The sequence below is a fragment of the Myotis myotis genome, unplaced genomic scaffold (assembly GCF_014108235.1).
Source record: "Myotis myotis isolate mMyoMyo1 unplaced genomic scaffold, mMyoMyo1.p scaffold_m19_p_1, whole genome shotgun sequence".
Taxonomy (NCBI): domain Eukaryota; kingdom Metazoa; phylum Chordata; class Mammalia; order Chiroptera; family Vespertilionidae; genus Myotis; species Myotis myotis.
In genome coordinates, this window is record NW_023416313.1 from 177,877,581 (window position 1) to 177,901,612 (window position 24,032).

Sequence of the window (24,032 nt, forward strand, 5' to 3'; positions counted from 1 at the left end):
AAATTGGAATCCTAGCGTGTATTGTGACTCGTTTCCTCGCCCACGTAACCTTCACATCGCTTCAGGTCATCTTGCATCATTTCCTGATGACTGTTCTCAAAAAGACCTAAGTGACCACTGACCAGCAGACTTTCAGAGTCTGCGTGTCCAACACGTGCGGAGTCCCGCCGCCAGTTCCCGCAGCAGAACAGCCCGCAGGGTCCTCACGCGGGAACCGCACCACGCTTTCTCCGGGGCCTGGGCAGCGGTGGGGAGAAGCGCTCTGCGGACCCAGGGGCCCCATTCCCAAAGATGCCAGTCTCCCCGACCCCACCCCACCCCAATTCCCCTTACACAGCAGAGGTCCAATTCTGGGGAGCCGGGGTCACCCTGCGGGCAAAGACAGCCCGCGGGTGCCCAGCCCCTTCCCGCGACAGCTCGGCCGGCGCGTCGCCTTCCCCCGCGGATCCTCCAGCACCGGCCGCGGGCAGCGACCCAGGAGGGGCGCGGGAGCGCCAGCGCTGGCCCTGCCGGGTGCCGCGTCCAAAGCGGAGCCGTGCGGAGACTCGCGGGGCCGCGCCGTCCCTGAGTGATGACGCGCTTCCTGCCCTCCCCGCGCTCGCGGGCCGTGCGCTCGCGCTCGCCCTCGGCTCTTGTTCCGCGCCCGGAGCCAGCGGCGGCGGCTGGGGCTGAGGCGGCTGCGGGAGCGGAGCGGTCGCCGGGCGCGCGGGGGGACGCCGGCTGCACTCCCGGGCAGGCGCTCTGCAATGAGACAGTAAATGCATCCCCCGGTAAGGCGCACGGCTCACTCGGGTTTTCCTCCTCCTCCAGCTGCATGCACGTTGCATGAATTTCTCGTGTCTTTTCCCTCCCGACAGAAGGAAAATGTGGGTGGTTTTTCCCTTCCTTTTGCCTCTCGCGAGTGATGCCAATGCAGAAAAAAACCCCGCAAACCTCCCAGATGTGATGTCCTAGGAGGGCTTTCTGCAGGAAAATAAAAATAAAATGAAATCAATGCACCTGCCTACTGCACATGTATGTTTCACTGCACTCGACCCGGGCGCAGCGGTTTGCAAACAGCCTCGCAGCCGGCGCCCCAGAGCGGATTCCTGGCCGCGGGCAGCCGGTCCCCTCCGGAGCTCCCGCTGGGTTTCCGGTAACTGGGCTTTGAAAAGCGGCCTCGCCCGCCTGGAGTGTCCCCTCGGCCCCGACCGGGCCCCCGTGCCAGGAGAGTTGGCGCGGGCGGAACGGCTTCATTCCAGCACTGGCCGCCCCGACTCCAGCGCCACTTTGCAAACAAGTCTCCGGCCAGGCTTCGGGCACAGACAGCCCGCGGGTGCCCAGCCCCTTTCCCAGCCCGGACTCTCGTACCTGCCTATTCCACGACTCCTTACTTGGCAATTTCGTCACCAGCAAACTGCTGGTCGCTGAGGGACGGGGGCAGCGCCCGCCTAGAGCGAGAGCAGGATTTGGATTCAGTGTCGCACTGGACTAGCGGCGCCTCTCCTTCCGTGGCCCCACGAGCTGAGATTTCGCGCCCGCTGGGACCCGGGGTCCCGGAGACGGGCATTTCGGGATTCCTGAAGGAGACCGAGGAACGATGTTCGAGGGCGCCATATTTTCAGTGGGTCTTGGCTGCGGAGGGGAGGGGGCGCACAGTTTTGGGGCCCGGGAGATAGTGCGGCGCCCCCGCACGAGCGGTTTTCGCCGGGAAAGTTTGGCTCCGAGGCCCGCGCGGAGGCGGCCGCGCAGGGCGAGCCCGGCGGCTGTCCCCGCAGGGGCGCGCGGCTGCAGCGCTCGCCAGGCCGGCTGGGGTTGAGGGCCCGGAGCCGCCGTCAGGGACACGCGCGCGGCTCGCCTCCTTCCCCTGTCCCGCCGGGACCGGGCGTTTGGGCTCCGAGGCGCAGGAACACGCCCCTCTCCCGCCGCCCGGGCGCTCTGCCGGAGCCGTGCGCCTGGCGGCGTCCCCCGGTCGGGCGCGGGGTGCAGGGCTTTTCCCCAGCGCCTGGGTTCGCCCGGGCGCACCGCAGGGCGCGGGGAGCTCCCTCCCTGCGGGAGAAGAGGCGCCCCGGTTTGCGGCGCAGGGCCCAGGGCCTGGCTGGCAGTCATCCCGGCCGCAGAGCAGCCTGAGCCTCCTACCGCCTCCCAGGCTGCGGCGGGGACAGCAGGAGCGCCCGCGGCTGCGTGCTCCGCTGTCGCCGCGCTGCCAGCTTGCGCTGGCGAGGTAAGGGGGCGTTTCCAGAAGTTGGGTTTTCAGGTGACGCGTGGGGAAACTTGGATTTTTGCCGAGGTGACTTGGGAAAGGGGAGTTGGTTCAGAATCCCTGTGTCTTGTGAAAACTTACCTCCGGTTATTTCCAGAAGATGAGGGAGGAATGAGCTGAAGTGTTGGCGTTGTCCAAGACTCAGCTGAAGACCGGAGGGAGGGAGGAGGTCCTGGCGAAATGGAGCCCCAAATGACAAGCACCCTGGCACTCAAGTCCCACTCACTTTGGCGTCTAATAGTACCTGGGTGTGCTGAGCTGTGGCACTCGCCAGGTTGTGCGCTATCGCCCCTTCTCTGGAGTTTGGACTTAGCGACTTCTTAGGAAAGAGTGGTGGGGGGAATCTTTGCTTTTTTAAAAAAATGTTTTTATTGATTTCAGGGAGGAAGGGGGGAGAGAGAGAGGGAGATAGAAACATCTATGATCAGGAGACTCATTGATTGGCTGCCTCCTGCACGTCCCACGAACCCACAACCTGGACATGTGCCCTGACCTGTAATCTAACCTGACCCCCTGGTTCATAGGTTCATGTTCAACCGCTAAGCCACGCGAGAATTTTTACTTTTAAAATAGATTGTGACTTTTGCTTTGCGAAGGGGCAGGGGAAGTGTGTGTTTGCTGACCAGCAATCAACTGAATGGAGGAACGTACCAGCCTTGGCTTCTTACTGAAATGTTGCCACAGTATTTGAGATCATGTCAGCACTTGGGGGCTTCGTCATTGGAGAGGCTTCCAGGGATCAGAGAAAGGGAATACGGTGGGAGGAGGGTGGGAAAGCTTCTATCTGGGAGATGTGCCCTGTGATGTCAGGGGCTAGGCTGCTCCTTCCTTGTCCACTTCATTAAGTGCCTCCACTGTGAATGTCAGCCGGTCTTCTGATTCGTGATGTCCATACAAAAACCGAGGAGAGGTCCTGGCTGTGACCAGCGGCCATGAGGAGAGAAGGCACACCTGCGTGGATGCTGGAGTTTTCATTGAGCCCTAGGACTGTGGAAAGCACCCAGAGCCCAAGGTACATGTCTCTAAAATTAGCATTAATGCACTAATTTAGGAGAGAAATCGGTTGCAGAAAGCCTCCATCCATGTTGTAAAGTTCCCACTTGAATCACAGAAACACAGGGCTCCTCAGATGGGGGGAGTCACTGGTTTCCTTCTGCCTTTGTGCCCCCCCTTTTTGGTATTGGTGTTGCACTTCTTCCTCTGCAGGGAAAGTGAGCCTTTTTAGTTGACCTTGTTGTATGAGTACTGGGCATATTCCTTACAGGCAGAGGATCATATGTGTGTGTCTTTAATTCACCTGCTGCTAAAACTATTTGTTCAGGGTTTTTCAAACACTTCCCTAGGTTATTTTTAAGCGAAATCAAGTTTTATAAAGAGGTGTGTGTGTGTGTGTGTGTGTGTGTGTGTGTGTTATTTTTGAGTACAGTTTTGCTTATATTTCTAAATTATAGTGATTTCCCCACTCCTTCTCAGCATATCATTAGTTCCCAAGAGCAGTTAAAGATGGTTACAGGCCCTTGCCCGTTTAGCTCAGTGGATAGAGTGTCAGCCCTTGGACTGAAGGGTCCTGGGTTTGATTTTGGTCAAGGGCATGTACTTTGGTTGCAGGCTCAATCCCCCACCCTCTAAAAATCAATGGAAAAACTATCCTCAGGTGAGGATTAACAACAATAACAACAACAAAGATGGTTACAGGTGGTTAACAATATAAATTTTTAACAACTGTGCACAGAAAAAAATCTACACATCTACAGATGTTTTTTCATTTAGCATTATGTTTTATAACCACATACATGTCACATGTGCATGTGTTAAACATCCTATATAATAAAAGCCCAGCAGCCAAACGTCAGAACAACCAGAATGACCTGTCGACCAGTCGCTATGACGTGCACTGACCACCAGGGGGCAGATGCTCAATGCAGGAGCTGCCCCCTGGTGGTCAGTACGCTCTCACAGTGGGAGTGCTGCTCGGCTGACTGGGATGAGCAGTGCTCCCACAGCAAGCTGATCCCCATGGGCCACGCCCACCCCACCAGTGCATGAATCCCGTTCACCGGGCCTCTAGTTATATAATAAAAATTAACTTTAAAGGGGGGAATTTTTGCAATGAAGCTGAAATAGTTCTACTGTAAACTTTTTAATCTGTATTCCCAAGTTTTCTACTGTAATATTTCACTACTAACATTCTTTATTCAATTTATTTAAACTAAAAAAAGTGTTCACTAATTTATCCTATCCACCCTCACCCCCTGCAACCACCAATTTGTTCTCTGTATCTATGAAATTTTTTTAATTCACATATAAGAAAGATCATATAGTATTTGCCTTTCTCTGTTTTATTTCATTAAGCATAATGCCTATGAGGTCCATCCATGTTGTCAGAAATGGCAAGATTTCTTTCTTTTTTTTCCTTTAGTGGGGTTAATCCTTACCATAGGATATTTTCCCCATTGCTTTTCAGAGAGAGTGGAAGGGAGGGAGAGGGAGAGGGAGAAAGAGAAACATCGATGTGAAAGAGACACATGGACTGGTTGCCTCCCAAATGCGCCCAGACCAAGGGGCAAACCTGCAACTCAGGGACACGCCCCTGCGGGCCAAAGCTCTAACCACGTAGCACACCGGCCAGGGCAGTATTTTATTTTTTATGGCTGAATAATAATCCCATTGTATACAGAGGTGGGAAGAGTAGGTTTACAGTTGTGAGTACACAAAACAGTTTATTCTTGTGTTATTGTTTATTAATTATTGTATTGTTTATTGTTATTATTAACCTACTTTTGCCCACCCCGGTATATATACACCACAGTTGCATATATGTAATTTTCAACTACAGCTGACACAATACCACATCAGTTTTAGGTGAACAACATAGTGACCAGACATCTATAATGAAGTGATCACCTTGGCAAGTCTAGCATCCGACAGTATACATAGCTATCATGATACTATTGACAAACCCTCCATGCTGCACTCCATATCCCCATGACTGCTCTTGTAATGGGCAGTTTGACATCTCAATCCCTTTCCTGACCTATTCCTGCAACACCTCTTCCCTCTGGCAACCATCAAAATGTTCTCTGTATCTATGGGTTTGTTTGTGTATTTTTTTCTTTAGATTCCACATGTAAGTGAATTCCTAGCATTTGTCTTTCTCTGTGTGACCCATTTCACTTAGCATAATACCTTAGGTTCACCCATGTTGTTGCAAATGGCCAGATTTTATCATTCTTTTTTTATGGCTGAGCAATATTTCACTGGATATATGCACCACATCTTTTTTCCCATTTGTCTATCATTGGACACCCAAGTCACTTCTATATCTTGGCCATTGCAAATAATGCTGAAATGAACATTGGGGTGCATAAGTCTTCGTAAATTAATGTTTTGGGTTTCTTTGGATAAATACCCAGAAGTGGAATTGCTGGATCATATGGTAGTTCTATTTTCAACTCTCTGAGAAACCTCCATACTGTTCTTCACAGTGGCCACATAAATTTACAATCCTACCATCGTCTACATCCTCACCAACACTTGTTGTTAACACTGTTGATTTATTGATGATAGCCACTCTGACAGGTTTGAGATGACATCCCACCATGGCTTTTAATTTGCACCTCCCCAATGGCCAGCTATGTTGAGCATCTTTTCATTTGTCAATTGACAGTCTGCATGAGTTCTATGGGGGAACGCCCATTCAGGTTCTCAGCCCATTTTTTAATAGGACTGTTAGTTTTTTTGGTGTTAAGTTGTATGAGTTCCTTGTAAATTTTGGATATTGACCTTATATCTGATGCATTATTAGTGAACATCTTCTCCCATTCAGTAGGCTGTCTTTTTGTTTTGTTGAAGGTTTCCTTTGCTGTGTAAATACTGTTTAGCCCCATTGGCTTATTGTTTCTTTTGTTTCTTTTACCTGAGGAGATACATCCAAAAAAATATTACTGAGAGCGAGGTCAAAGATTCGCTCCCCACGTTTCCTTCCAGGAGTTCATGGCCTCGGGTCCTATATCCAAGTCTTTCATCCATCTTGAATTTACCCATGCATCTGGTGCAAGAAAGTGATCTAGCTTTACTCCTCTGCATGTGTCCACCCAGTTTTCCCAATACATTTATTGAAGAGACTATCTCTACCTCACTGTATATTCCTGCCTCCTTATCATAGTGTCATTGACCATATAGGTGTGCATTCATTTCTGGATTCTCTATTCTGTTCCCTGGATCCATGTGTCTGTCTACATGCCAGTACCATGCTGCCTCAACCACTATAGCCCTGTAGTATATAGTTTGACATAAGGCAGTGTGACACCTCCAACTCTGTTCTTCCCTCCCAAGATTGCTATTCAGTGTCTTCTATGGCTCCAGATAAACCTAGGGTTATTTGTTCTAGTTCCATGAAAAATGTTATTAGTACCCTGATAGGGATTGCACTGACCCTGTAGATTGCCCTGGGCAGCATGGACTCTTCAACAATGCTAATTATTCCTACCCAGGAGCACAGTGCCTCCCTCCGCATCTGTATCCTCTTCAATTTCTGTCCTCAGTGTCCTAAGGTTTTCCAAGCGATAGGCTTTTTACCTCCTTGGTTAAATTTCTTTCTAAGTATTTTATGTTTTTTTATGCATTGTATACGGTATTGTTTCCTTAATTTCTCTTTCTGATAGTTCTTTATTCATGTATAAAATGCAACTGATTTCTGAATATTAATTTTGTATCTTGCTACTTTATTGAATTAATTTAAAGATCTAATAGTTTTTCGTGGAATCTTTAGGACACTCGCAATAGTATTGTCATCTGCAAACAATGTCAGTTCCACTTTTTTTCATTCCAATTTGGATGCCTTTTATTTTGTTTTCTTGATTGATTGGTGTGGCTAGGACTTCCAAAACTATGTTGAATAAAAGTGGTGAAAGTAGATATCCCTGTCTTGTTCCTGTTACTCAATGGGAAAAGCTGAAAGTATTGAGTATGACCTTAGCTGTGGGCTTATCATATATGGCCTTTATTATGTTGAGGTATATTCCCTCTATACCTATATTGCTGAGAGTTTTAAAAAAATATATTTTTATTGATTTCAGAGAGAGGAAGGGCGAGGGAGAGAGAGTGATAGAAACATCAATGATGAGTGAAAACCGTTGATTGGCTGCCTCCTGCACGCCCCCTACTGGGGATTGAGCCTGAAACCCAAGCATGGGCCCTGACCAGGAATCAAATCATGACCTCCTGGTTCATGGGTTGACACTCAACCCCTGAGACACAATGGCTGGGCTGTTGAGAGTTTTTAAAAAATCATAAATGGATGTTGAATTTTGCCAACTGCTTTCTTTTTGCATCTATCAAGATGATCATATGATCTTTATCCTTCATTTTGTTAATGTAGTGTATCACAAGACTTATTTGTGGGTGTTGAACCATCCTGTATCCCTAGAATAAATCCCATTTGATCATGGTGTCTGATCCTTTTAACATGTTGAATTTGGTTTACTAATACTTTGTTGAGGGTTTTTGCATTTGTGTTCATCAGGGATTGGCCTATAATTGTGTGTGTGTGTGTGTGTGTGTGTGTGTGTGTGTCTGTGTAACATCCTTATCTGGTTCTGGTATCAGGGTAATGCTGGCCTCATAAAATGTGTTTAGAAGAGTTCGGGAGGATTGGTATTAATTCTCCTTTGAATGCTTGGTAGAATCTATCAGTGAAGCTGTTTGGTACTGGACTTTTGGTTTGGGGAGGTTTTTCATTACTGATCCAATTTGTTTGTTTGTAATCAATTTGTTCAGATTTTCTATTTCATCATGATTCAGTCTTGGTAGGGTGTATGTTTCTAGGAATTGATCTATTTCTTTGCTTTTCTCTTAACTAATAATTTAATTTCAGCCAAAGGGATGCTTTATTGGTAGATAATTGTCCATATGGTCTCTTCTGATCCTTTGTAACAGAGATGTCACAACTGATATCTTTTTTTTTTTTTTTGCTTCTCTTACAAAGTGTTATAAATTGTGCTTTGTTGCCTCTTGCCTGAATCTTATTATAACTTCATGGCTTGATCAAAGTTCCTGCATTAGTTTTCCTATTAAGAAGATTTTGTAACTTCAAAAGGTTAGAAAACCCCTATGCGTTTTGGAGAATTGCCTGCCGATTTACCAGGCTGTGTGGTGTGTGTTGTGGTGCATGTGGCATGCCCAGACTCTTGGGACAGTGTCTAAAACTTGTGATCTGTGACATTATTGCTCCAGAACTTTTGAGTCATAATGTTTGCTTGGAGATTTTGGGTGGTGTTTGGCCTATACAGGAAGTACTAAAAAAGTGTTAAATAATTCAAAGTTATTTTTATTGGGTACAAAAAATGTTAAAGACAAGAAGGAAAACTTAATAAGCAGGGCCAGAATTACAGCTCAACATATCCTACTGGTGCCTTTTTAATTACAGTTCTTTCCCCCAGAACTTTTTAATTCTATTACTTTTATACTTAATGAGGAGACTAGTTAAAACATAAACCAAACAGAACTATTACAAATAATGGGGATAAATGGTGGGTATAACCAGATGTTTTGCCTAAAGTTAAAAGAATTAAGGATCTGAACTCTGTTAAACTTGCCCTGCAGGCCCTCCCCACATCTTCCCCAATAAGCAAGAGATTTTGAAAGGGGAAAAAAAAAAAATCTGGTGAGGGGGTGGACTGGAGATAAAAAAACAAAAAAGAAACAAAATGTTTAAAGTTGGCTTCTCCAGTCCATTGACCATCCTGACAACCTGGGCTAAATGGCAGATGCCATTTGAATGACAACTGGTGGACAAGGCTGAGTACAAAATGTTTTGGTTCTAAGAGCCTTTATTTATGTGTCACTCTGAGTTTTAAGGCTGGGCTCATTTGCCACCCATTACACAGTAGATTTTCAGAGTCAGTGCCAGCACTATGGCTTTGCTTTTCTCTTAACCAATAATTTAATTTCAGCCAAAGTGATGTTCTTCTGAATATGTAGAACAAGTAATGAATATTTGTATTTCCTTTTTACTCATCTAACTGCAGTCTTAACAAAATTCTCCATGTCTGCCGTTCACTTATTCAGCAATTGTTTTTGAGGGCTTGTCGTAGACTTCATGCTAAGAAGACACCCCCTGCCCTCACCCTACACACTGAGTTTTTAGGCAGCGACATTCTTTGTGCTTTATGTATCCAATAGATTGGGTGGGATGAGCGTGTGATTAAACAGCACTTCAAGGACAGCACAATAATAGGATGAGCAGAGGATGGGAATGAGCAGTTTCTAAAAGAAGAAATGCTAATGGTCCATAAGTGTGATTCTCAATTTCCATAATGGTCAGGGAAATGCAAGTGAAAAAACAAAGATATATTAGTTTTCTGTCCATCCCATCGATCCACATTTTAAAGGTTGGTAGCATTCTCTGTTGGATGTTGGGGGGCAACTCTCGGACTCTTGGTGGGAGTATGAATTGTTGCAGACTTTAGGGAAAGCAGACAGTTTCTGTGAAAGTTTGGAACATGCATGTCATATTTGGAGTCCTGTCTTACAGAAAACGAAAACTCAGCACATAAGGATCTCTGTGTGAGAATGCTTATTGCAAGATTATTCAAGTAAATAAACTAGAAGCAACATGAATATCCATCAGTAGACTGAATAAAATAGAGTATACCTTTATATCCATACTGTGGATTGCTTTGTGAAGGGTGTTCACGATATACTAAATGTAAATAAAATGAAGTTGCAGAGTATTATATATAATATGTTCCTATTTCTGATTTAAAGAGAAGCAGCCCTGTTTGTATGACCTTGGAGAAAGATGTGGAAGGACATGCAAAACTTAATATTGTTTAAAATGAGCAGTGGAGAGCGTGGGCGATTAATTTGCTCCATCTACACCTTGAATGGTTTATTTGTTCAAACATACAGGCTTTTCTATATAAAAAAAACACTTTAAAATATTATTTGGGTAATGAATAGGTAACTCATCCGGAACTATTTTGGAAACAGAAACTGGTCAGTGTCTCTGATGCCTGCAACCATTTTTTTTTTTTTTTTTTTTTTTATCTCTTTGGAACCTTTCAGTTAATTATATTCTAAAATCCTGAGTCTCCCAACTTTTAGTAAATTTCTTCGGTGAAAAGGGTGGCTTCAGGAAAAGCTGTTGACCTCAAGCCCCCCCAGGAGAGTAGTGAGCATAAGAGATCACAGAAGCTCTAGCCGGCACTCTCCTCACCCTCCTCGGAGGGAAGACCAGGGGTGGTCCTTGGAGCGGAGGTCTGACTCGTAGCAGCACCTGGGCGTTCCCCTCTGAGCCCCAGAGAGGCCAGTTTCACCATAATGGCTGTGCTGGTATTGGAACCCAGGCCTCCTTCCACACTGTCCCGAGCTTAGCTGATTGCTCCGCCTGGACCATTCTCAATCCTGCCTTCTAATGTGATTTTTGGAACTTGATAAAATGTATGCGTTCTTGGCAGTTACTGCTAAAACCAAACTTTCAAAAGCAGGGGAACCTCCCTCTATATTAAAAAAAGTACATACCACGTGACCCTATGCATGCTGGCGGGGGACCCATGGGGAGCCAGGACTCTGCTGCACAGTTTGACAACCGTGGCTGAGATTCACAAGCTAGACGGCGTCAGAGTCACTGGAGGGCTTGGTAAAAGCCCAGATTGTCCAGCCAGAGTTTCAGAGCCTCTGGGTGGGGTCTAATAATTTGCATTTTTAATAAGTTCTCAGGTCATGCTGATCTTGCTGGTCCGGGACCACACTTTGAGAACCACTGGTTTAGAGAAACCGCTTCCTCTGTTTTGCAGAATCTGTGTTCTCATCCAGTGCTCTGCCCTATCACGGCCAAAAGGTAGAATGCCAATCACAGCAAGATTGGTCAATTTTATCAATTTCACCAAGCTGGGGGAAAATACATGTTTAAGTTATAATACTTAACTGTTGTCTTTATCTGTTGTAGGTGTTTGTGGACTTTAGTGGTATTTTATTATTATTATTATTATTTTAAATATATTTTTATTGGTTTCATAGAGGAAGGGAGAGGGAAAGAGAGGAACATCAATGATGAGAGAGAATCATTGATCGGCTGCCTCCTGCACGCCCCCCACTGGGGATCCAGCCCACAACCCAGGCATGTGCCCCTGATCAGAATCGAACCCGGGACCCTTCAGTCCGCAGGCCGATGCTCCATCCACTGAGCCAAACCAGCCAGGGCTTAGTGGTATTTTATAGATAGATATATGTGTTTAATCAGCAGTGTAAATCAAAGTCCATGGATATTGTTTTAACTATTCTGTAATGGATTCCCATGGGAAAGTGGAGAGGACTGTTAGAGATTCTCTGATTCCAGTTTTTTGCTTTTTCATCATACATACATATATATTTAAGACTTGATGTCATTGATTTCTTTTAATAAAAAGTTGGCTACTTGTGAAGAAAATGGTGAGCATATGATAAATGTTGTTTAAATTGCATTGTAATCTGATCATTTGGCACATTTTTGTTTTGTTTTTGGAGGAGATAAGTGAATAGCCATTAATTTCAACAAGTGTTTATTACGGTGTCGCCAGAGGGGACACATTTCTAATAATGCTTATCAGTGACACATGAGCGCTTGCTTCCCTCGGGCCCCTCACTTGTATGGACGCCCTTGAGAAGCTTGGATGACACAAAGCTCAAGGACACAATATTCCCTAAAAGGCTCCCCTCCGTAGTACTAGCGGATTCCCTAATTCCAAAATTCTTTAGTAAATAAACACTTGTTCTGTTTTTAGCTACTTAATTTTAGTGCGTTTTATTCTTTTCTAATGATTTTCACATGTAAGTTATAAACAAAGCAGAATTGGCCACAGTAGTGGGGTGCATGAAAGCACAATGGGAGGGAAATTTTCCTGAAGGAGGTCACACTTAAGCTGAGCCTCATAGGATAGGTCTCTTCTGCATCCTGGCTGCACAGTGCGATCACCTGGGGATTCTGATTTAGTTGGTTTGGATGGGCCCTGGGCCTTGGTGGGTAAGTTCTCCAGGTAACTCTGATGTGTAGCCAGGGTAGAGAAGAGTCATGTACAGTCATCTGGGTCACTTTGCTTCATTCCTTGAAGATTTTATTTATCTGGCCCACAGTCCCTCCCCCATCAATATTTGTGGTGACTTGAACATCTGTATAGCTTGTCCACCCAACTCAGTCCCATGACCAACTCTCTCCCAGTTATCTTTTTCTCTACCCTACTTCAGCTGCTCCTCTCCTCGTTCTCTCTAGACAACTGGTTCTCAGCATTTTTGCCACCCGGAGTATATTTGGCAACGTCTAGAAATATTTCTGTTACAACTTGAGGAGGGGAAGGGGTGCTGCCGGCATTGAGTGAGTGGAGGCCAGCGATTCTGGTACACACCCTACCGTGCGCAGGTCGGCTCCCACAACAAGAACTGTGTGGCCTAAAACGCCAGCAGTGCCACGCTGAGAAACCTTGCCTCGGGGTCCTTGAATTTTTATGTAAACCCAACTTACAGGAGAAATAACATCTTATGTGATGCCCTCATGCAAACACACAGATACAACTAAAACAGGTGTCCCAGAGCAGTATTTACCCTTACTAGGTATAATGTACTTACACTTTTCATTGTTTCATTAAAAAAACGGGGATCATGATTCACAAAATTGATTTTACTGCCCACTAAACTTGCAGCTCATTTGAAAAACGTGATGGTTGTAAACCAATAACTGTACCTCCACCAACATTTGGCAAGCATTCCAGGCTGACTCTCACCCTTTCTCTTTCATCTGCTTCCCTGTAGCACCCGATTCCACCTAGTCTTCACCCTCAACCGGGGAGGGCCTCAACCTCGTGACCCTTCCGCTTTCGTTGTCGGTCATCCTCCTCCTGTCCTCATCACCGCCCCCCGCCACCAGCTGAGGGACTTACATACCCTGTCAACTCCCTTGACCCTTCCTCCCTTCATCTTCCTTGAGAAAACCCCACCCCCTGCCCACCCTGCTCCCGCCCCAGGCTGAGGACCCTGGGTGGAGAAAACATGCGGCCGTCTGTATGTCTTGCACTTGATTTATGACCACACACCTCCAGGGGACTCTTGGCACAGCTGGGTCCACTCTGTTTCTGTCCCCACCCCACTCTCAGCTGATGACCTGGTTTATTTCACTGAGAAAAGGACGCAGTTAGAAACTAGTTTCATCATCTGCCCACGCGGAATCGGGAAGCCGCCCTGTACCATGCGCACACGTGCACTGTAACCGCATGTGCGGTGGCCCCGTTCTCTGTGGTCACGCAGGCCTTTTGCTCATCACGCATCCCCCGTTTCCCCCTCTGCCGGATAATCCCTGTGAGGAGCATGCCTGTGGTTGCTCATCAAGGAAAAAGCAGCAGCAGCAACAGCAGCACCTCTTGACCTGATGTCCCAGTCGGCTGTCCTCCCATTCTTGGGCTCTCACTTCCAGTACCTACTAGTACTTCTGAAAGGATTGTCCTACTCTCTGCTCCGTTGCCTCCCTTCTCATTCTGTCTGGAACCCACTCCAGTTCAGCTTTCGCCCCGTCCCTTCACCAAAGCCACCAGTGATAGCCAGGCGGCCCACCTAGCTGCCATCTTCTGCCGCCTCTCAGCACCAGTTAGTTAGCCAGCTGATCGCGCTCTCTGGGGGACACGTTCTCCACCTGGGTCCCACGCCACCGTCCTCAGTGGGCTCTCGTCCTGTGTCCTGGCCGCTCCAGCTCCAGCTCTCCTGCCGGATCTCCTCTGCCTAGCGTGTGAAGGTTGGAGGCGCTCTCTCACACGCCACTTTGTTTAGGAGTCAGCCTCAGTGCCACCTCCTCAGAGGTCTCCCTGGCATCCCCCAGCCCCTGCTCTCAGCCTCTTTCTATTTTGGTTTCATATCATTTATCGTTCCCTGATATTATATCCATGACTCCCTTATTGTGTGTCTTATGCACTAGATGTAAGCTCCATGAGAGAAACCATCTTTGGAACTGTGTCCCCAAGTGTCTAGCCCAGCACATAGTAGGTGCGCAACAAAAACATTTTAAATGAGTAATTGATGAAGAAAGCTTGCTGGTTACAGAAGCTACCATTAAATGAGGAAAAGTAAGCTCCAGATGCAAGCTAAGGAAGAGAGGATTATGTGGAGGTGGAAAAGCAGTGTCTCAAGGTCACGTGTCGGAGTTAGGGGTTCAAGTGTTGAATGCGTGAAGCACATCCTGCTAACTACTTGTTGAGTGACGGAAGGCACCTGCAGAGAACAGCTAGATGGAGACAAATGGTTGCCTCTCTGCTTTTATCTCTGAAGAAGGCACTTAAGCAGTCTGCATGGTAACTTTTGTCACTGGGTTGAAGATGGTAAATTCGCTTGTCTGAAGGGTTTCGCATTGACCTTGATGTTCTGGTGAATTGTTTTGGTGCATCACTTGTTCCCAGAATCCACTTGGCGGCACAGAGCGATGTCTTCTTCCCCCCCCACGGCAGAGTGCATTCCCGCAGATCCATGCGGCTGTCCCAGGGTTCCCTCAGCACTGCGCTCAAGCAGCCAGGTTAGACAGCCCCAAAGCTTTGGTGCTCAAATTAAAACACCTCTCTTCTTCGTTTATGTTGCTTCAAGACAGCCCACTTAATTACATCAGTCTAGGACCCAGTTTGATGTATATGAAGATATTTCCTGAGTGTGGCCCCAGGTCACGCTTGGTAAATCTTCATGGGGAGTGTGGATTATTCCTGGGTTTGAGAGATTACATCAAGGGCACTGTAAGAGGCTTACTGTTCTCCTTGAAGGGCTCTCTATTGGGCTTAGCACCTGTCAGTCCTGGGCCCTGCCCCACGGGGTTGAGGAGCCCTCCCTGTGGGAGAGATATCAGTGAGGTCATCAGGAGTCGAGGGCTCAAAGCAGCTGGGTTCAGCACGTCAACGAAGAAGAAAGGGTGGATATCGTTGTGGAATGGTTTGAGGAAATTTATTTTTAAAAACGGGATGCCTGAATTGTTCTAGGTCAGCCTTTCCCTTTGACAGGGAAAGAACTGTGGCCCAGAAGGATGAGACTTTCTGGGGCTACTTAGCAAACCTGGCACTGGAATCTCACATTCCTGACCCTCACTGGGCACTCTCTCCTTTTCTTGGGATGTCCACCTGGACCCTGACTTTAATTCCTGGCCAGGCCTGCATGGTACTTTGACCTGCATGTGCATCAGAATGACCAGGGAAGCTCCTTAAAAAATGCTGCTTCCTAGCCCTGGCCGGTTTGGCTCAGTGGATAGAGTGTCGGCTCACAGACTGAAGTCCTGGGTTCAATTCTGGTCAAGGGCACATGCCTCGATTGCAGGCTAGATCCCAGGCCCTGGTCGGGCGTGAGCAGGAGGCAACCGATTGATATGTATTTCTCACATCGATATTTCTCTGTCTCTCCCTCTCTCCACTCTCTCTAAAAATCAATAGAAAAATGCCCTGGGGTGAGGATTAACAGCAATAAACAATTTAAAAACAAAGTGCTGCTACCTGAACCCCACATAACTTGCTGAATTAGAATCTCTGAAAGGGGGACCCGGACACCTGCTGTTTTTTTTTAGCTCCCTAGGGAGGCTCCTAGGACAGGTGGCCCAGGCGGAGTCTGTAGTGGGTAAAGGTAGCCAGGGCATGGAAGACGGTCACCCTGCAGGGGACACACCTGCTGGCTTTGCACAGTGCACAGACATGGCTCCTTTCTCACGCAGGACAGCCATCTCAACAGGGTCAGCCTGCCTCTCCCTCATACCCCCTCTGGTTCCTGAATGAGACCAAGTACGGTCCAGCTTTAATGCATATTGAAAGGGCTTTTTCTTTTCTTTGGGGCATTTTCCCAGTGTGTTTTGTCCCACTTCAGCGAGAATAAAAGCTGCATTCCGTTTAAGAAAACCATCTCCTTGAGGGTTTTGGTGGGTCTGCTGGATGAGGGTCCCTCGTTGTCTGAATGCTGGCAGTGGCTCCCCAGCTCTCAGGCCGGCTGGAAGCCAGGAGGGACCCGTGAGTGCTGTTCTGACGGAAGGAAGAGGGCGTGAGCTGGCTGTGCAGGGGTAGGTTCGGACAGTTTAATAGAAATGGTAAATCACTCGCCTGTGAGCTGCAGGTGTTGCGACAGTTACTCCAGTCTCAAGACTGCACAGCAAACCATGCAGTGATGCCCTGCCTCCCAGGGCTGCCTCTCTGATGGGCCTGAAAGGAGTTTATCCGGAGCCTTGAGGACCTGCTTGGTGAAGATATTAGAAGAAGCCCGGCGGAATCTGAGAAGCATCAGGTGGCCCAGTATCCCTCACAAAAGAAACAAGAGAAGAACACTTTCCTCTTTAATTGGAAACTGACAGATTGTTTGAGTTTGCTGGGACTGCTGTCACAGTATCACAAACCGATGGCTTAAACAACAGGAATGTACTGTCTCAGTTCTGGAGGCTAGAAGTCTGAGGTCAAGGTTTCAGCAGAGCTGGTTCCTTCTGAGGCTGCGAGGGAAGCGTCTGTGTTAGACCTCTCTCCTTGGTGTGTAGCTGGCTGTCTCGTCCCTGTGTCTGTTCCTGTGTCCAAATTTCCTCTTTTTATAAGGACGGCAGATGTAATGAATTAGGGCCTGTGCCGCGCTGGCACGGCCAAGGGTGATCCCGAGTGGGGGTGATGAAAGGCTTAGAAAAGACAGACATGAGAACGAAAGCTGGGTCTCGGTGGGACGCTGCCCTCTCTGATGGAGAGACAGTGACGACGCTCACAAGCCGTGTCTTTATTTTATAGCAGATGCCACGAGGCAAAGTAAGGGCGTGATCAAGATATTTACAACATTCTCATTGGTTTCAATCCTACTCCACTACATGCACCTGAACTCTATCACTCAGGCACCTGGGCCCACGTGTTCAGACCACAGGTTCAAGCTCACAACTACAGCTGTTGGCTATAATTGTACGGGGGGGGCCCTGCCCTCCAAGCTGGGACTTGCACGTGGCAATGAGAGGACTGTGCCCTCTCCTCAGTCCAAGGCTTGAACCTGTCCAAACACTCTGGCTGCGCTCCACAAGGGCCCACCTTAACGTTCTCGTTTTAATTTGATTACCTCTGTAAGGACCCTATTTCCAAATACGGTCACATTCTGGGGTTCTGGGGTGTAGAACTCCAGCATATCATTTCTGAGGGGACACAATTAAATGAATAACACAGATTGTTGAACTGATTTGTGCCTCAGAGTCTGAATCGGATATGGAATGCTTGTTAATGAAGTTACCTTTAAAAAATACATTTTTATTGATTTCAGAGAGGAAGGGAGAGGGAGAGAGAGAGAAATATCAATGATGAGAAAGAACCATTGATTAGTTACCTCCTGCACGCCCCGCGCACCCCCCCCCCCCCCCCGGCTTGGGATTGAGCCCAAAACTTGGGCCTGTGCCCTGACTAGTAATTGGACCGTGACTGCCTGATTCCTAGGTTGACACTGTACCACTGAGCCATGCTGGCCACGTGGGAAGTTACCTTTTTAGGCAAGCATAGTCAGCAATAGTTGAGGAATTCTGCACCTGACAGTTTTACTTGGCATTTTGCATTTTACTAAGGCATTGCATATATATTGCTATTATAACAACCCTGTGAGGCAGTTATTATTATTTCTACTTTGAGGAAGTTGACACATACCAAGGTTTACACCAGGGGTGGGCAAACTTTTTGACTCGAGGGCCACAATGGGTTCTTAAACTGGACCGGAGGGCTGGAACAAAAGCATGGATGGAGTGTTTGTGTGAACTAATATAAATTCAAAGAAAACATCATTACATAAAAGGGTACGGTCTTTTTTTTCAATAGTTTTATTCATTTCAAACGGGCCGGATCCGGCCCGCGGGCTGTAGTTTGCCCACGGCTGGTTTACACACTAAATACTGCGTACGTTTGGCTCAAGCTCAGATTTTCTGTTCCATGTCATAGGTTTCTCCCCAAACACCAGTGATCCCCAAACCTTGATATACATAAGAATCTCCTAGGAAACTTATAAATGCAGATTTGGGAGGCTCTCCCAAGTCCTACTGAATTAGAAGATGAAGTTGCAACCAAGGAATCTGTATTTTTATTGTTTCCCCTGGAGATTTTGATGTTCTCCCAAATGTGAGAACTAATGTGCCCTAGCATGGACACAATAGTTAAGCGGGGGGGAGGGGGCAGAGAAACCCACCACCACCACCAAGTTCCCATTTGATTTTTTTGTCTGCTGGCTTGCATGCAAGGTCCCTGGAGGCATTAGGGGAAGGTGCTGGCTAGAATCCATCAGGGGGCCCTTTTGATGCAGTGTCCCTGCTGCTGTACTGATGGGCAGGGTCTGAGCTCTTTGCCTGCCCAGGCTGTGCTATCTGTCCCTTGACTAATGGAAAAGAAATCTGGCTTGAACTTTCTGTGCTCCTTGCACCACAGTGGGGAGGTGGCGGGAGGTAAGTTGAGACGGTGTGGTAATGAACATTGCATGCGTTATCAATGCAAAAATGAAAGCGGCAAGAAGACAAGACAAGAAAAAATTGTGGTTAGTAAGTATTTGTCAGTTTAAAATGTATGCACATTAAAACATGCTGGCGCATGCAGAATGTAGAAGAATCACCTGGAGAAATGTTTAAAATAGGGATTCCAGGGCCCCACCCTCAGAGATTTTCTTTCTAAGGTGGGACTCAAAAATTCTGAGCTGCCGGTCTGGTGATCACACTGATATCTCTCCCACAGGGAGGGCTCCTCAACCCCGTGGGGCAGGGCCCAGGACTGACAGGTGCTAAGCCCAATAGAGAGCCCTTCAAGGAGAACAGTAAGCCTCTTACAGTGCCCTTGATGTAATCTCTCAAACCCAGGAATAATCCACACTCCCCGTGAAGATTTACCAAGCGTGACCTGGGGCCACACTCATCCCTTCACGCCACGATATTTCGAATTTAATTTAAAAAATCCGCCGCTTGCGTCTATAGACGCTTATGGCGTACAAAGGGTTAAACCAGGGAGGTGACAGGTGACAGGTCTGATGGCCTCTTTAGAGGGGAGGGACAGAATTTGACCCCAGGTTCCTGAGTTTCTGACTCCAAATTGAGTGCTTGTCCCACATCCTCTTGACTGTGGTTCTTACTGACTTGGGGTCTGTCTCCCGTCGGACGTGAGGGTCGTCACCATTCTGTTAATGCCGCACCCGGGAAGAATGATGCCTGCGGACAGGAGGGCACTGCTGGGATCACCCGAGTGGTGGTCCATAAATCTTGGCCTCTATTAACCCTGTTACGAGGCCTTCTCACTGTCCCTGGGAGAAGACTTAGGTCCAAATGTAAGAGTCGGCGATGTTGAGTTCTTGGAGACCTGTGGCAGTTTGCATCATACCACTGATGGGTCCCTGGAAAGGTGGTTTTATTTCCATTCAAGGACAGGATCACACGGAGTGTAGTTTTTCTGATGCTCCTCCAGACGTTTAAATCCTCCTTCTCCAACCACAATGTCAGAGAAAATACCCTGCGAGGCACTTGCCAAATGGCTTGAAATAAGTGCCCAGGCACATTTCTGAAAAGACAATTAGAAGCTTATTTGAGGAACTAAAGGCCTGCTGTGCTAGACATGAGTCGGGGAGAGTTCAGTGCCAGTTTGTGAAACTGCCGGGGGCACTTTTTCATCACAGCTCCTGCTCAGAGGAGCTGTACTGGGGAAGTGGAGACACAGCCAGACTTGGGAGAGTGGAGGGTGGGAGGAGGAAAAGGGAGCAATGTGCCCCAGAGAAAAAGCAACAACGGCCGTGTCTCTTCCCAGGAGAACTGGAATCTTTGCAGATAAAATCAGGTGGAAAAGCAAAGGTCATTATAAATTCATCAACACTTGAATCATATTACTAGTTAGCACTGGTGTTGTGGCTGGGAAGACTCTTTAGGAAACTGAGCTCTAGAGAGTTCAAGGACTCTGCCAAGATCATACACTGGGCTAGTGGCAAAGCCTGGGTCAGGGTCCGGGGATCTTGGTTCACCCCGCGCTCTGTCCCTGTGCTCTGCTGCCTTCCCTCTGAGGAAGATGCTGAGATGTGAAACTTTACAATGATTGGATCCAGATGTGCTGGCTTTAAATCTAACACGGTGGGGTGTTTTTTTTCTTTCTTTATGAAATAGAATATTTTAATGTGCTAGTTGCATTTGCTAGTCTTTTTATCCCTTGTATGCAAGGGATAAAGGTCGGGGAAGAAAAATCACAAGCCAGTAAATATCTCTGTTGAAAGGGATGCTTCACTAGGCTGTTTCTCTCTGCTTGGGGCACCAGATCGAGTGCCGTACAGCACACAGGACCGGGGAGAGCTCTGCACTGCACGTGGGCAGAACATTTGTCTTCAGAGTCAGGGTGTGGGTTCATATGCTCCTGCCAAGGTCTGCAGGGAAATGCGTATTCACTTTTTAAAATTAAATTGTGGGAAGGCCAAAACTTTACGACGAGTCTTTTAGCCTAAGTAGGGGATCCTAAAGGGCTCCAGTGCAGAGACCCATGGAGGATGTAGCCATTTATGACGCCAAATTGCTTGCGTGGAAAATCTAAAGCCTGTAATGTTGATGCCACAGAGTTTGGCCTTAGATATGCGTTGCTCTGGTTAAAAATGGTTGAATGTGTGTGCCCATTTTATGTTGTCCACTAGGTTGAGTTTTGAGGGTAGCCAATCCCTCCTTTCGTCCAGGGTTCAAGGGGTATGTGGTTAAGTGATTAGCACATCCGGCTGCAGGGGTCACAGCAGCTGCCTTGGGGAAGTCGGGCTTGAGCTGGAGGTCAAGTGCACTGAATTTTGGTGCCCTTCCATGTGTTGTTGGCTGCATCAGCCAGGCTATTGTAATGTGTCAATCATATGTCATATTGGGTGAACTCACTGTAGCCTTAACCAAACATATATCATTTGTTGAGAAATTAAATTCTTTTGGATTATAATAGCAGCAAGTAGTCAGTGGTGCCAGAGATTTAATTTGCTTTGGAAGCTGGAGGGAGATTCCATGCTTTGAGTCCTGTGGTAGAAGACTAGCATTGTAGGGGAACTGGGTTTGAGAACCACGGGGCTTTAGTCTTACTACTAGGCCAGTTCGATAAGAAGCCAGGGTCTGGCTCTGTCGTTCAACCGGTGGCTGAGGTGCTGTGTTAGGCAGGTCTACTCCCAGTGTGATCCTGGGACCAGCAGCCTCAGCGCCACCTGGGAGCTTCTTAGAAAGGCAGAGTACCCAGCCCAGCCCAGCCCCCGCCTACTGAATCATAACTCGTGGGGTGGGGCTTAGGAACCTGAGTTTGAACAAGTTCTCCGGGGTATTCGGATGCACCCCAAGGTCTGAGGACCACTGCTATGTGGCCCTTAAGCTGTTTGGATGTATTGTTGTCCGGTGGGTCCTTTTCTAGAGCATTTCATGTTCAGCTGGTATCTTGTTCTGGCACCCCAGGCCAAGTCACTGGGGTAAATAAAGTTAGATTTCCATTAGTGCTCAGTACTATTCAATCACAGCCCCGCAGTCTAGATGGCCAGTCAGTCCAGCTTGCCCCTGACTGGGCTCTGCAAAAAGCATGTCCTGGTTTGTGACTCGAGAAGGAGTCAGTTCAAGCACATTTCCTCTCAAGGATGCCTTTGACAGTCACGTTCCAGCCAGGGCTAGGCACAGATGGACAGATCCGAGGGAGGAGAGGGTGAGAGGCTTCAGAACCGGCTGAGGGCCTTGCAAGGAGACCGGTTTCCGCTGAGGAAATGTCTCAGGGAGCTGAGACATGGGTGTTTTCCATGTTTCTGCAATAATGTTTGATGAGCATTCTTCTCTTGAAAGGCGTTTTTCATTTTAACCTTTGAAATAGAGCTCTCTGTTTGAGAAACATTTCCTTGTGGAACAAATGTTTCCAATGGAAACAAACTTGAGATAGTATTGATTTTGACTTTGAGGGAAAAGAGTTAAAGGTTTCCATTCATTCAGGCCTTGCCCTGTGCTGGGGAACATACTGAACAGAATGAGACCGGATTCTGGCACTGATAGGGGTCACCCAGAGAAAGGCTGTCCTGGGAGAGGGCACGGTGTGTCCTAAGGGCTGGACGTGCCAGGAGTGATTGCCTTGCTGGAATCTGTGGTCCTCGGTGTGTGTATGAGCTGATCTAAGAGACTGTCCCTAAGTGGTGTTCAGAAGACCAAGTCCCACTATATTTTTAGGACCTCTGAGCTAGTCATGGGGTGCCTCTCTCCGTCCATAGGGTAAATTACATAATAAAACCATAGTTGTAACCCATTTTAGTTGAAGATGGCTTAAAAATAACTTCAAGGAGGTCACGGCTAGATGGAGATGGAAGTGATTCTGTGAGGAGTGTTGGGGAGATATAATTAAAAGCAAAATCTCCTCCCAACTCAGCACACCTCTCCACAAAGGTAGAAGAGAAAGAAAAACAATTTTATTTTGAGTCAGTATTAAACCAGAATGGGATGCGTAGCATGGCCGCTGCAAGGCTCCCCATGCTGGAGATTGCAAAGGTAGAATCTTACTCTTTTAATGGGTACAATGTGTCATAGTCATGGCTTCAAGATAAAAATTGTTAACTTTATCATGCCTTTACTACTGGAGGTAGGGCTTATAATTTGGAGTCCAATTGAAGGCTGCAGTTTGGCTCACATCCTGCCAGGAAATGGGGAGATAGAGCGTTATCTTCCTTGATGATTGCATTTCAAAGAGGCGACTACTTTAGCATTTGACCTTATAGGAACAGCCCTGCCCTGGTGAGGGTGGCTTAAGTGTCCTGGAATGAGGGCTTGCCCTTAGCTTGTAGGGGCTCCTAGGAGAAAGGGCTCTGTGTCCCTGTCCGTGCGGACAGGACAAATATCTCTATGGCTGCAAGATCCTCACCAGAAAAAAGGTGTTGATTAGACTAGAGTTCTATCTTGTAGGTCTGCTCCCATATCCCTTTCCTCAAGCTGGCTTTTCTTTCTTTTCTTTTTTTTTTCTTTCTTTCCTTCCTCCTTTCCTTCCCTTCCCTTCCCTTCCCTTCCCTTCCCTTCCCTTCCCTTCCCTTCCCTTCCCTTCCCTTCCCTTCCCTTCCCTTCCCTTCCCTTCCCTTCCCTTCCCTTCCCTTTCTTTTCTCTTTTTCTTTTCTTTCTTCTCCCCTCCCCTCCCCTCTCCTTTTCTTTTCTCACCCAGAACACCTTGGCCAGGCACTGGTTGCAGCCTGGCTCAGAAATCTAACCAATCCATACATATGCAGATCATCGAATTACAAACCAGCTTTTGGATTCAAGCTGGGAAGTGCCTTGGAGATGGCATCAGGTCTAGGGGCACCAGCTGGCAGGGCCACCTCCTTCTCCCCCAAGCCAGGAAGATCTCAGGGGACAAGTCTGCATCTGACAGTTACTCTCTGATCTTGCTCTTTGAACCTGGTTCGCCCTAATTAAGATCACCTAATTTATCTCTTTTCCTCCCAACTTACCGCCTTCAACACCTTTGTCTCTGCTTTCTCTTCCAGTCAGAATCAGGAAAAATCTTTATGTTTCTAGTGCCTGAAGCTTAGCACATGACTTTTCGGTGGCCTTATGAAGGACTCTTCAAAGAACCTGAGTAAATGACAGTGTCCACATGCAGAAATTCCCTCAGATGTTGCTTCAGTCAATTGGTCACCCTCCAATTACTGGATCTGAAAATGGTCTTTTCTGCCTGATTCAACCCTACACTGGCTCTTCTACACTCAGAGCAGTGCCTGGCCCACAGGAGGTGCTCTGGGAATCTGCTTCCACTCCTCACTCCTGGTTGTACCTGGAGACTCCGTGGTTCATCCTTCAGAGAGAACATATCAGTGTACCCTGTTCTAT

The 24,032-nt window shown here is 47.4% G+C and overlaps 1 protein-coding gene across 6 annotated transcripts in view; it reads left to right on the forward strand.

Moving 5' to 3' along the window:
* The first annotated feature begins 646 nt into the window (after nt 1-646).
* The window catches only part of TLN2 (talin 2), a 420,556-nt gene continuing 397,170 nt past the window's right edge, over nt 647-24,032 (forward strand). For 4 of the 6 annotated variants that reach the window (XM_036303691.1, XM_036303681.1, XM_036303721.1 and 1 more), the window contains exon 1: nt 1,498-1,603. The gene's annotated coding sequence lies outside the window, so the exon portion shown is untranslated. Of the gene's footprint in view, nt 771-1,497; nt 1,604-2,719; nt 3,255-24,032 lie in introns of those variants that run through there. The other 2 variants (XM_036303702.1, XM_036303711.1) reach the window with 2 other exon arrangements.